We start from the raw sequence: 15,310 nt of genomic DNA on the forward strand, positions 1-15,310 counted from the left end.
ATGCCTCCAGTATTTAGGCTGCAGTAGTTTATGTGTCGGGGGGCTAGGGTCAGTCTGTTATATCTGGAGTATTTCTCCTGTCTTATCCGGTGTCCTGTGTGAATTTAAGTATGCTCTTTCTAATTCTCTCTTTCTCTCTTTCTTTCTCTCTCTCGGAGGACCTGAGCCCTAGGACCATGCCTCAGGACTACCTGATAAGATGACTCCTTTCTGTCCCCAGTCCACCTGGCCGTGCTGCTGCTCCAGTTTCAACTGTTCTGCCCGCAGCTATGGAACCCTGACCTGTTCACCGGACGTGCTACCTGTCCCAGACCTGCTGTTTTCAACTCTCTAGAGACAGCAGGAGCGATAGAGATACTCTCAATGATCGGCTATGAAAAGCCAACTGACATTTACTCCTGAGGTGCTGACTTGTTGCACCCTCTATAACCACTGCGATTATTATTATTTGACCCTGCTGGTCATTTATGAACATTTGAACATCTAGGCCATGTTCTGTTATAATCTCCACCCGGCACAGCCAGAAGAGGACTGGCCACCCCTCATAGCCTGGTTCCTCTCTAGGTTTCTTCCTAGGTTCCTGCCTTTCTAGGGAGTTTTTCCTAGCCACCGTGCTTCTACACCTGCATTGCTTGTTGTTTGGGGTTTTAGGCTGGGTTTTTGTACAGCACTTTGAGATATCAGCTGATGTAAGAAGGGCTATATAAATACATTTGATTTGATTTGCTTTGAAAGTTGATAAACTTGTTTTGCTCTCTGAGCGCACACTTGATTCTCTGACTGATGATTTATTTACCTCTGGATAACATGAAAACAGCCTAACCAGCTCTGCTGGCAACAACTTCATTACGCTTTTTTGCAGATGTTTACTGACACCGGCCATATTCAATGGGTAAACAATGAACCTAGCTAGGTAAACAACGTGTAAGATCACACACGTCACATAACGAGCCAGCCAGCTAGTTAAGGGAAACTGACCTGACCTCAACCCCCTTGAGGCCTAATCCGAAGATCTCCACCCGCCTCCCCTAACACATTCCACAGCCATCTGTCTCCTACAGATACCATTAACTTCTGATGTAAAAACCAGTCTCTTTCACTCTTTTATATCAAATCAAATCAAATTTATTTGTCCCATACACATGTCCCATACACATTAGCAGGTGTTAATGCAAGTGTAGCGAAATGCTTGTGCTTCTAGTTTTCGACCGTGCAGTAATATCTAACAAGTAATATAACCTAACAATTCCACAACAACTACCTTATTATACACACAAGTGTAAAGGAATGAATAAGAATATGTACATAAAAATATATAAATGAGTGATGGCCGAACGGCATAGGCAAGATGTAATAGATGGTATGGAGTACAGTATATACATATGAGATGAGTATTGTAGTGTATGAAAACATATAAAGTAGCACTGTTTAAAGTGGCTAGTGATACATCTAATTACATCAAGATGGCAAGATGCAGTAGATGGTATAGCATACAGTATATACATATGAGATGAATAATGTAGGTTATGTAAACATTATCTAATATAAATAATATAAAGTGGCAAGTGATAAATTGATTACATCAATTGTCCCATTATTAAAGTGGCTTGAGTTGAGTCAGTATGTTGGCAGCAGCCACTCAATGTTAGTGATGGCTAACACACCTCTCTATCGCTCCTGCTGTCTCTAGAGAGTTGAAAACAGCAGTCTGATGGCCTTGAGATAGAAGCTGTTTTTCAGTCTCTCGGTCCCAGCTTTGATGCACCTGTACTGACCTGGCTCGGGAGGTTGCTGTCCTTGATGATCTTTTTGGCCTTCCTGTGACATCGGGTGGTGTAGGTGTCCTGGAGGGCAGGTAGTTTGCACCCGGTGATGCGTTGTGCAGACCTCACTACCCTCTGGAGAGCCTTCCGGTTATGGGAGGAGCAGCTGCCGTACCAGGCGGTGATACAACTTGACAGGATGCTCTAGATTGTGCATCTGTAAAAGTTTGTGAGTGCTTTTGGTGACAAGCCGAATTTCTTCAGCCTCCTGAGGTTGAAGAGGCGTGTTAGGTGTTTGGTTTCTCTCTGTGGGATTATCCAACAGGCTTTTATATCATTCTAAATTAATAATAATAATCGCTTTGTTTTAAATAATAACAATACTTTGGAGATTTCGTTTTTCAAATAATGTAAAATGAGCGAGGAAAAAAGCCAGTCTTGAACATGGGGTGAGACATTGTTACTAATTTGTAAATAAAGCCAGTTTGTTATTTAGAATGATTTATTTCTGTTTTTAGAAGGAGAGAAACCAAACACCAACATTCATCTCATGGGTCTCCCAGTCGAGGCCGGCACAGGTATTGAACCAGCATCTGTAGCAATACTGCAGTGTCTTAGACAGTTGAGCCACTCAGGCGCTGTACAACGCGACCGGTCGGGAGTGGTACTACAGGAAGAGCAAAACTATCCTAACAAAATAAAATAATAAAAACCTTAGTGTAACAACAGGTTTAGTAAGTAATACTGAAGTGCTGCACATTTATCAGTTTCTATTTAGGGTTATGTTGCCCATTCATTGTCAGTTAGAGACACAGTAGGACCCAAAAGCATAATCAGGTCTCTAACTCCCCCTTGTGGTGGTCTGGAGCAATGAAGTGGTGAAGCAGGGTATCGTACTCAACCACAAATTAACTCCAAGTCCGGCAGCATAATTGCAACATTTTTAGTGGAGCAACCACTGTATGCTCACTTACACCAACAGATGTACACACAGACATGTTGTTGAGCTGTGTATTTACTGTCACTTTGTGCATCTCTCTTTCAGATCTGCCATGTACTCCACCACTACCTGACAGCCTTACCCAGAAGACACTGGGCCTATCAAGACTGACACAGCAGAGATGGATGGCTGACAAGGAGAAATAAAACATGCACACACACACATTATCCACAATGTAAATACATTGAAATGACTTGTTTATTTAATGTTTGCTCTGTTTTATTTTAGGATTGTAGATATCTACTCCTTCATATCCATTCTCAATATCAACATAATTACCCTAAATATCTATCAAATCAAAGTGTGATTGATAATATTGTAGAAGAATATTGCTTAATGTGTACAGTTTGAGGAAATTCTGTGCTTTTTTCTGAGTTGAAAAACATGCCTCCCTCACACACACACACACACACACACACACACACACACACATTAGACACAATGTAAATACATTGTTTATTTTATGTATGCTCCATTTTATTTGAGGATTGTGCGCATTAAAGTACCTTCACAGTTAAAGCAACAGTTTGGTTTATTGGATATTTCTCTGATTAAAATGAATGGTTAGCAGTTGGCAGACCTGCAAACCTCTGGGAGTGTGTGCTGGTTTTGTCATCTGGAGCTGAAAGAGGGCCCGATCAGCCCTCACATATGTACAGGGTTCCCAGGAGTTGCAGGAAAAGATGTTTGTCTTGCAAAAGTATTTTTTATGTGCCAAGGCCATTCCCTGGCTACCCATCCACATCACTCAGGCCAAACTGATGTTTGTTCACCACAATAAATGAACACTACCGTTCAAAAGTTTGGAGTCACTTAGAAATGTCCTTGTTTTGAAAGAAAAGCAAATTTTTTTGTCCATTGAAATAACATCAAATTGATCAGAAATACAGCGTAGACATTGTTAATGTCGTAAATGACTATTGTAGCTGGAAACAGCAGATTTTTTATGGAACATCTACATAGGCGTACAGAGGCCCATTATCAGCAACCATCACTCCTGTGTTCCAACGGCACGTTGTGTTAGCTAATCCAAGTTTATCATTTTAAAAGGCTAATTGATCATTAGAAAACCCTTTTGCAATTATGTTAGCACAGCTGAAAACTGTTGTCCTGATTAAAGAAGCAATAAAACTGGCCTTCTTTAGACTAGTTTAATACATACAGTTGAAGTCGGAAGTTTACATAAACTAGTTTTAATGACTCCAACCTAAGTGTTTCAACCACTCCACAAATTTCTTGTTAACAAACTATAGTTTTGGCAAGTCGGTTAGGACATCTACTTTGTGCATGACACAAGTAATTTTTCCAACAATTGTTTACAGACATATTATTTCACTTATAATTCACTTTATCACAATTCCAGTGGGTCAGAAGTTTACATACACTAAATTGACTGTGCCTTTAAACAGCTTGGAAATTCCAGAAAATTATGTCATGGCTTTAGAAGCTTCTGATAGGCTAATTGACATCATTTGAGTCAATTGGAGGTGTAGCTGTATTTCAAGGCCTACCTTCAAACTCAATGCCTCTTTGCTTGACATTATGGAAAAAAATCAAAAGAAATCAGCCAAGACCTCAGAAAAAAATGTGTAGACCTCCACAAGTCTGGTTCATCCTTGGGTCAATTTCCAAACACCTGAAGGTACCACGTTCATCTGTACAAACAATAGTACGCAAGTATAAACACCATGGGACCATGCAGCCATCATACCGCTCAGGAAGGAGACGTGTTCTGTCTCCTAGAGATGAACGTTCTTTGGTGCGAAAAGTGCAAGTCAATCCCAGAACAGCAGCAAAGGACCTTGTGAAGATGCTGGAGGAACAGGTACAAAAGTATATCCACAGTATAACGGGTCCTATATCGACATAACCTGAAAGGCCGCTCAGCAAGGAAGAAGCCAACACTGCCATAAAAAAGCCAGACTACAGTTTGCAACTGCACATGGGGACAAAGACTGTACTTTTTCGAGAAATGTCCTCTGGTCTGATGAAACAAAAATAGAACTGTTTGGCCATAATGACCATCGTTATGTTTGGAGGGAAAAGGGGAGGCTTGCAAGCCGAAGAACACCATCCCAACCGTGAAGCACGGGGGTGGCAGCATCATGTTGTGGGGGTGCTTTGCTGCAGGAGGGACTGGTACACTTCTCAAAAAATATGGCATCATGAGAGAGGAAAATTACGTGGATATATTGAAGCAACATCTCAAGACATCTGTCAGGAAGTTAAAGCTTGGTTGCAAGTATGTCTTCCAAATGGACAATGATCCCAAGCATACTTCCAAAGTTGTGGCAAAATGGCTTCAGGACAACAAAGTCAAGGTATTGGAGTGGCCATCACAAAGCCCTGACCTCAATCTTATAGAACATTTGTGGGCGGAACTGAAAAAGCGTGTGCGAGCAAGGAGGCCTACAAACCTGACTCAGTTACACCAGCTCTGTCTAAGGAATGGGCCAGAATTCACCCAACTTATTGTGGGAAGCTAGTGGAAGGCTACCCGAAACGTTTGACCCAAGTTAAAAAATTTAAAGGCAATGCTACCATATACTAATTGAGTGTATGTAAACTTCTGACCCACTGGGAATGTGATGAAATAAATCATTCTCTCTACTATTATTCTGGCATTTCACATTCTTAAAATAAAGTGGTGATCCTAACTGACCTAAGAGAGGGAATTTTTACTAGGATTACATGTCAGGAATTGTGAAAAACTGAGTTTAAATGTATTTGGCTAAGGAGTACGTAAACTTCCAACTTCAACTGTATGTGTGGGTGCCTCTCTCTCCCCCCCTCTCTCTTTCTCCCTCTTCCCCCTCTCTTTCCCTCTCTTACTCTCTCTCTCTCCCTGTGTGTATGTGTCTCTGTATATATGTGTGTGACCTTATATTCCCAAGTCTTGTCTTCTTTTCACAATGTATTGTGATTTCAACTCTCTTACCCTTTGTATGTTTATCTGTGTCCAATAATGTTTCTAGTCCTTGTGCTATTACAGTGTTGGGCTTTTGTCTTGTTGTGTCACTATTATGTTATTGTCATGTGTACCTACCCCTAACTCTAACCCTTCATCACTTTAAGTCCATCCCACTCAACCCCTCACCTTTACCTGAACCCCTCACCCCAAAACCAGTTTCCTGCCACACGGCATAGCAACACAACGGACCAATCAGAATGGCCCGCACCACCTGGGCTACGCCCACCTAGCACTAGGGGAGCAGTACACCTCTCCACTCTTCTCATAACTTCACAGAGGCACAACAGACAACACATCTCTCCACAAATTCAACGAGGACTGTGACGGGGGCAAAGAGCACCACACTACACCTTCTCACATACAGACACACATTTTTACAGTCAGGAACGGTTAAACCCCCAGTAACGACTTTTTGCACTTTTTTGCATTTTTCTTTTCTATCTCCCTGCTACCTGATGAAACCGAGTTAAGGCAGAAATGCGTCGTGGACCCTCTTAGTTCCGTTGTGCAGCTGTAAGGAAGGCAGGATCCGCAATGGACTTCAGGAGGGCCTCTTTTTGGCTACTTTTTTCTTAATTAGAAATGTATTATCTCCTTAATTTGAGTTTTACATAGCTCCACACACAACGGCGAAGGACGAGACGCGGCGGAGCTGGGCCCCCAGCACCTCAACACTCCACGCTGAACAGGTTCCACGAGGGATAACACACATGACCAACAGCACTACCACTCCATCACATCAATTCAACCGACTCTACACTTCACTCAACAAGCTGTACGACAAGGGGCGGACGTAACGGCAGGACCCCATCGTCATTAGCCACCGTGGGAGCAACAAACGCGCATGCTGAGGCGACAACCCTCCTGTGTCTCAACACCATATCGACCAACACCCTCCCACCTACCCACTCACCAATCTACCAATGAACCCCACCACGTGGACACCCCCAACACCTCAAGAAATCCACTCTACAACCCACCAACAAACCCTACGACCGTTAGGACCTAAACACTCCTCCAACCTTCGGTCCCTTGACACCTGCCAACGGGCTGAGCCTCCCTAGCAAATCAGGCCCATCCAAATCTTAGCACTAAAGGTTGCAAACTATGTTAAAGAGGTGGCCTTCCAAATATGCCTATGGGACTGGATGGAGGGTCTTCCCCTCTCCAAATCTACCCTTCAACCACATCTTTAAGGCCTTCACGCGACCCTCACCCCCGCTGCTCCGAGGGGCCCAGAGTTGAAGTGCACCTTGGATTCATGCATGGGATAAGACGCTCTATCAAAGAGATGCTGCCCTACGCAAATCCGTACCACCAGACACTCTCACCGAAGAGTATGCAGGGCTTGACTAGCGGCCAATGACACGCATTCGCTCCCGGCAGAGCTACCCTGTAAGCCACTGGCCTGCTGATTCAGTACCTTGACAGAGTGAGTCGGGAAGTTCAGCCAGGCGAACCGCCAGCACCGGCTGGTGCTGCTTGATGTCTCCGATGGAGTGTTGGTGAAATGGACTCAGCGCCTCGAAACCTGGTTGGGGCCTCGGAACCTGGAAGGGAGACCAGGTGCAGTGTGACGGGGAAGAGGATCCGTCAGATATTAAAAAAAAAACTGCTTCGTCGGACACTCTGCGGACACCCGGCCCCGTCTCACTCATACTGATCCTACAAGACTTGAACAACATAGCGACAATAACTCACTGGCTAAGAATGACACCCTATGGGGACCCACAATCCTGGAAGGGAGTGGCCTCACTAGTTCTTGCCATCTGAACCACTGAGTACGAAGGACTGACACTTGGGGTGGATGCATGACAACCGTAGAGGAGGTTATACTTCCTGGGTTTTTGTCTGCTCAAACTCTCAAGGCCAACTGACTGACATGCTTGGGATGGACACATGGCAACCGACTGGGAAGCTGGGTTCCTGGAAGGGAGCAGCCCTCTATGGATTTTGCCTGGCCCTAAACCAAGTATGTATCTACGAGGACGATGGACAGAGCTCAAAGAGTGAATGTATGACAACCGTAGAAAAGGTTCACCTTCTGGGTTTTTGTCTGCTCAAACCACCTGAACTCAATGACGGATCATATCGGTATGGACACATGGCAAGCAACTGAGACACTAGACCCGCACACGGTACGCAACTCAACCATGTTGCCTGATCCTACACCAAGCACGCCGCGACAGCACCAGCTAGATGTGAATACATGGCAATCGCTTTATAGTAAGGATCCTGGAAGGGAATTACTCTTAAACGAATTGACGAACGAAAACATCCAGGACCTAACGACAGACGAACACGGGGTGGACACTTGGCTAATCAGCAGGAGAAGATGGTTCCGAGGGCGAATTTCTCTCTGATGGCCTTTTTTTCACCACCGTCGACACTTAGACACATAGGAGGACTTCCCTAACCTATCCTAACCCTAACCCCACCCTTATCCTAACCTCAACTTTACCCCAACCCTAACCTTATCCCTAACCCCAACCTTAACCCCAACCTTAACCCTAACCTTAACCCCAACCTTAACCCCAATCCTAACCTTAACTCCAACCTTAACCTTAACCCCAACCTTAACCTTAACCCTAACCTTAACCTTAACCCCAACCTTAACCTTAACCTTAACCCCAACCTTAACCCCAACCTTAACCTTAACCCCAACCTTAACCTTAACCCCGACCTTAACCTTAACCCCAACCTTAACCCCAACCTTAACCTTAACCCCAACCTTAACCTTAACCCCAACCTTAACCTTAACCCCAACCTTATCCCTAACCCCAACCTTATCCCTAACCTTAACACTCTCTGCAGAACTCTGGACCAGGCACTGACTCCTGACCTGGGCGAACAGCCCACACCTATTCTTAACCCTTTCCTGATTCTGGGTCCGTGTCCCTATACCCCCCATCCTATCCCTGTCCTCCACCCTCAGACCTTTCCCAGACCCCCTGTTCCTATTCCCCCAACAGACACAGAACCCCAGATTATACCGATCATCAGCACCTTCTCTGACGTAAACAGACTCCTTCAATCCAGACTCAAAGCCGCTTTCACCCAAACACAACGTACATTGCCCCCACTCCAGGAATTTAGACCCATATCAGCTTTCCGCAGAAACCCCAACCTAAGGGATCTCTTCATTTTTGCACAATTTTCCAATAAACCCACTCCTAATCTACCCATTGAACAACAGTATTATAGACAACTTTCACACATTCAAAATCCACATGCACAAACCTCCAGTCCTATCTCACAACTCATGACCATTCAAAGCACCAATATTGTCTACGCCATAACATGCACACTATGCCATAACATTTATATAGGAGAAACCGGTCACACAGTTTTGACAACCCTCAAACAGCACCTCTACACAATTGGAAAAAACATATTACAAACACACCTGGTCCAACATTTTCAAACCCACCCGGTCCAACCTTTTCAAACCCACCCAACCACCTCCCTCCGTATTACCGGTCTGGAGATGAAATCCACCTGGACCACAGGCCAGAGGAAAGCGGCCGAATCCAGGTGGATTTCCAAACTTAATACTTTGGCTCCACTTGGAATGAATATCAAGGAATCAAGGAATGTATTCAAGCTACATTGAATGACATGTTGATGCATGTAATATCCATCATAAAACAATATATAGACATATACTATATAGGCAATGTATCTATAGACCCATTTTTTGTTTACAAACAGACGTCATGTTCAAGTGATGTGTGGCATCCCTGTACCAAAAAGCTCTGTAGCAGGACAGATGACGCTAGACGGGACCTTGACAATATTAACAGTGAGTGAGAGATGACCATGAAATCATGCAAAACTGACTGCTATAGCTATGTTGAACACAGCTATTATTCTTCTGGCTTTATCAAGCTCTAATTGGGATGTTTTTACCTTGCCTCGCTGGCTTACTAGCTAGGTAGGCTAATGAATCCTCTGATGACATCTGCGATGTTGTAGATGATTACCATCTGATTACTTGTTTGTTAACTTGACGAGATGCATTTGAAATTGCATGTGATTGTATCCACTGCTAGGTTAACAAAGATTCTTCTGAGTCCAACTGTGCACACAACTTTTCATGACTGTAATAGAGTACATGTCAACAAAACTAAAACAAGTCATAATGGATCCAGTAGTCAACACTATGAACCAAGTGAGAACATTACACAGTAGTTAAATCTATGAACCAAGTGAGAACATGACGCAGTAGTCAAAGCTATGAATCATGTCAGAACATTACACAGTAGTCAAAGCTCTAGAACTGATCCAGTAGTCAAAGCTCTAAAACTGATCCAGTAGTCAAAGCTCTAGAACTGATCCAGTAGTCAAAGCTTGAGAATTGATCCAGTAGTCAAAGCTAGAACTGATCCAGTAGTCAAAGCTCTAGAACTGATCCAGTAGTCAAAGCTCTAGAACTGATCCAGTAGTCAAAGTTCTAGAACTGATCCAGTAGTCAAAGCTCTAGAACTGATCCAGTAGTCAAAGTTCTAGAACTGATCCAGTAGTCAAAGCTCTAGAACTGATCCAGTAGTCAAAAGCTAATTACCAAGTCAGAATGCTACAACTCTTCATAATAAAAGTATGAAGTTGAGGAAGACTATATTTTAAATATTTTAATGTTATGTTCTGTGCCTTTTCAGAATGGAGGGCGTATAAAATAGCATTGTCCCTTTATAGTTAAAGAGATAATCATATCAATTAAATTGTGAACAAGATCAGTTCTAAATGAACAGTTTCAGTAGGGTTAAGGTTTAGGGCTGGGGCGGGCAAACTATGGCCCTCGCTCCGGCAGAAAATTATTATTTTGGATTAGAAAACCCCTCCAGGGCCTCCCGAGTGGTGCAGAGATCTAAGGCACTGCATCACAGTGTTGCAGTGTCACTACAGCCTGGGGTTTATCGCGCTCTAGCATCTCTCTGTGGCGGGCCGGGCACCTGCAGGCTGACTTCGGTCATCAGTTGAACAGTGTTTCCTCCGACACATTGGTGCAGCTGGCTTCCAGGTTAAGCAAGCAGGTGTTAAGAAGCGAGGTTTGGAGGACGCATGACTCGGACTTCACCTCTCCCGAGCACGTTGGGGAGTTGCAGCGATGAGACTAGATCGTAATCACGAAAAAGGGAGCTATAAATTACGAACATATATAAAAACAATCCAGAACACTTGAATGTCGAAAACTAGATTGAAACTATGTAGAAATTATAATGGACCTATATATTTTCAAATAACTGCACTTTTTCTGGCCCACAAATTGATTTTGATGAACAAATTGGTAAAAAGAAATCTGTGCTGCCCTCCGTTGAATTTCTAAATCCTGATGTGGCCCTCGAGCCAAAAGGTTTGCCCACCCCTGGTTTAGGGTTCGGCAGATGATTAGGTTTTCGGTAATACCAGAGTGATATTGTGTACTGAGAGGTTTCTGTCTTGCTGTTAGTGCATAGCAACAGGAGCAGCATAGTCATTTTGGGGTTGGTGTGGTGATGGTGTTGTGGTTTGGGTGGTGGTTTGGGTGGGTGGGGGGGGTTGGTGTGGTGATGGTGGTGTGGTTTGGGTGGGGGGGGTTGGTGTGGTGATGGTGGTGTGGTTTGGGTGGGGGGGGTTGGTGTGGTGATGGTGGTGTGGTTTGGGTGGGGGGGGTTGGTGTGGTGATGGTGGTGTGGTTTGGGTGGGGGGGGTTGGTGTGGTGATGGTGGTGTGGTTTGGGTGGGGGGGTTGGTGTGGTGATGGTGGTGTGGTTTGGGTGGGGGGGGTTGGTGTGGTGATGGTGGTGTGGTTTGGGTGGGGGGGGTTGGTGTGGTGATGGTGGTGTGGTTTGGGTGGGGGGGGTTGGTGTGGTGATGGTGGTGTGGTTTGGGTGGGGGGGGTTGGTGTGGTGATGGTGGTGTGGTTTGGGTGGGGGGGGTTGGTGTGGTGATGGTGTTGTGGTTTGGGTGGGGGTGGTTGGTGTGGTGATGGTGTTGTGGTTTGGGTGGGGGTGGTGATGGTGGTGTGGTCTCTGTGAGACATTGTCTTGGTCTGTAGTGCTCCTCCTCCCGCTCCTCTTCAACTGGCAGTGATCTTTGTCCAGGATGGGGATATTCTCTTTCCACTGGGGCTGGGTGTGGGGCTCTGTCCTGCAGTTGTGGTGGTGGTTAGGGTGTTTAGGAGGGGGGTTTGTAGGGTGGTGGTGGGTATGTGATGGTCTGAGAGGTGTTTCTTTCTCCTCTCTGCTCTGCGGGCTGGGGGTGCTCGTCAGCCTGGTTGTCATGGGAACCCTTCCTCTTCATCGCAGATGGTTTATTAATTCTCTCTCCATCCTCCGATTAAAAAACATAATAACAATCATACTCATCGTCATCATTATCATCATCATACACGGACAAATGAAAATCATTGTAATGGGCAGTAATTTTTGATATGTGTATATTATAAATGCATTACATACGACTTGTAAGAAGACTATGCACTTAGCCTGTTAAAATGTTTATCTAACTCAATTAAGATAATTAGCAATATGCATGGTTGAGTTACAGTAACAGAACACTATAGTTACAGTAATAGAACACTATAGTTACAGCAATATAACACTATAGTTACAGCAATATAACACTATAGTTACAGCAATATAACACTATAGTTACAGTAATATAACACTATAGTTACAGTAATATAACACTATAGTTACAGTAATAGAACACTATAGTTACAGTAATAGAACACTATAGTTGAGTTACAGTAATAGAACACTAAGGTTGGAGTCATTAAAACTTGTTTTTCAACCACTCCACAAATTCATTGTGAACAAACTATAATTTTGGCAAGTCGGTTAGAACATCTACTTTGTGCATGACACAAGTAATTTTTCCAACAACTGTTTACAGATTATTTCACTTATAATTCACTGTATCACAATTCCAGTGGGTCAGAAGTTTACATACACTAAGTTGACTGTGCCTTTAAACAGCTTGGAAAATTCCAGAAAATTATATCACAGCTTTAGAAGCTTATAATTGGCTAATTGAAATCATTTGAGTCAATTGGAGGTGTACCTGTGGATGAATTTCAAGGCCTACCTTCAAACTCAATGCCTCTTTGCTTGACGACATAGGAAAATCAAAAGAAATCATCCAAGACCTCAGAAAAAAAATTGTAGACCTCCAAAAGTCTAGTTCATCCTTGGGAGCAATTTCCAAAATGCCTGAAGGTACCACGTTAATCTGTAAAAACAATAGTACGCAAGTATTAACATCATGGGACCACGCAGCCGTCATACCGCTCAGGAAGGAGACGCGTTCTGTTTCCTAGAGATTAATGTACTTTGGTGCAAAAAGTGCAAATCAATCCCAGAACAACTGCAAAGGACCTTGTGAAGATGCTGGAGGAACAGGTACAAAAGTATCTATATCCACTGTAAAATGAGTCTTATATCGACAATCTGAAAGGCCGCACAGCAAGGAAGAAGCCACTTCTCCAAAACGCCATAAAAAAGCCAGACTACGGTTTGAAACTGCACATGGGGACAAAGATCGTACCTTTGGAGAAATGTCCTCTGGTCTGATGAAACAAAAATAGAACTGTTTGGCCATAATGACCATCGTTATATTTGGAGAAAAAAGGGGGAGGCTTGCAAGCCGAAGACACCATCCCAACCGGGAGGCACGGGTGTGGCAGCATCATGTTGTGGGGGTGCTTTTCTGCAGTAGGGACTGGTGCACTTCACAAAATAGATGGTATCATGACGATGGAAAATTGTGGATATATTGAAGCAGCATCTCAAGACATCAGTCAGCAAGTTTAACCTCTATGGGCTATGTGGGACGCAAGCGTCAACAAAACAAACCCAATCAACAAAAGGTGAAATATCAAGAGCGCCAAATTTGAAAACAATTAAATGTCATAATTCAAAATTCTCAAACATACAACTATCTTACACCCTTTGAAAGATAAACATCTCCTTAATCTAACCACGTTGTCCGATTTCAAAAAGTCTTTACGGCAAAAGCATAAAGTTAGATTATGTTAGGAGAGTACATTGACAATAGCTGTGTGTAATGTTTTATCAATTCAAAGACAGGCGTCACCAAAAGCAGAAAACCAGCTAAAATGATGCACTAACCTTTGACAATCTCCATCAGATGACACTCCTAGGACATTATGTTAGACAATGCATGCATTTTTTGTTCTATCAAGTTCATATTTATATCCAAAAACAGCATTTTACTATGGCGTTGATGTTGAGGAAATCGTTTCCCTCCAATAACCGCCAGTCAAGCAGCACAACAAATTAAATAATTACTATTCGAAAACATTGGTAAAATATTATATTGTCATTCAAAGAATTATAGATTTACATCTCTTGAACGCAACCGGATTGCCAGATTTAAAAATAACCTTACTGGGAAATCACACTTTGCAATAATCTGAGCACTGCGCCCAGAAAAATACGCTTTGCGATACAGACTAACCGCCATGTTGGAGAGATCTAAAATCGAAAATACTATGTAAATAATCCATTACCTTTGATTCTCTTCATCAGATGTCACTTCCAGGAATCCCAGGTCCATAACAAATGTAGTTTTGTTTGAAAAATCTCATAATTTATGTCCAAAAAGCTCTGTGTTGTTAGCACATGATCTATGCCAGCCGGACTTCTCGTCATGAATGAGGGGAAAAAAAATATTTACGTTCGTTCAAACGTTGTGTAGCATAAATCATTAGTGCCTTTTTTAACCAGAACATGAATAATATTCAAGGCGGACGTTTGCATTCTCTTTTAAAACGTTTTGGAACGAGAGTACCCAACATGAACTCGCGCGCCAGAGTCTAATCGGCCACCACTGTTCCAAGGCTCTTGTTCGTTCAGTTCTCACAGTATGAGACTCAAAACACTTTCTAAAGACTGGTGACATCTAGTGGAAGCCATAGGAAGTGATCAAACATTAATAAGCCCCTGTGTGTTTCAATGGCATATGCTTAAAGGTAATTCAACAAATCAGGTATCCACTTCCTGTCAGAATTTGTCTCAGGGTTTTGACTGCCATATGAGTTCTGTTATACTTACAGACACCATTCAAACAGTTTTAGAAAATTCAGAGTGTTTTCTATCCAAAACTGAACAATAATATGCTTATTCTAGCTTCTGAGTTGGTGTAGGAGGCAGTTAAAAATGGGCACATATTTTTTTCAAAATTCTCAATACTGCCCCCTAGCCCCAAGAGGTTTTAAGCTTGGTCGCAAATGGGTCTTCCAAATGGACAATGACCCCAAGCATACTTCCAAAGTTGTGGCAAAATGGCTTAAGGTGTCACGTCCTGACCAGCAGAGGGAGCAATTGTATTTGTTTTGGTCAGGACGTGGTAGGGTTTTTGTGTGTTAAGTGTTGTGTTGGTGATTGGACTCCCAATTGAAGGCAGGTGTGTTGAGTTGCCTTTGATTGGGAGTCCTATATAGTAGTGTGTGTTTTTCTTTGGGGTTGTGGGTAGTTGTTCTTGCATTGCGTTTTGTGTGCCTGCAAGGCTGTTCCTGTCGTGTGTATTGTTTTTTGTCCGGTGGATGCTTTACTCTTTTTTTGAATTAAAACTA

This window comes from Salmo salar, unplaced genomic scaffold (assembly GCF_965601325.2).
Source record: "Salmo salar unplaced genomic scaffold, fSalSal1 ptg000378l, whole genome shotgun sequence".
In the NCBI taxonomy this organism is placed as follows: domain Eukaryota; kingdom Metazoa; phylum Chordata; class Actinopteri; order Salmoniformes; family Salmonidae; genus Salmo; species Salmo salar.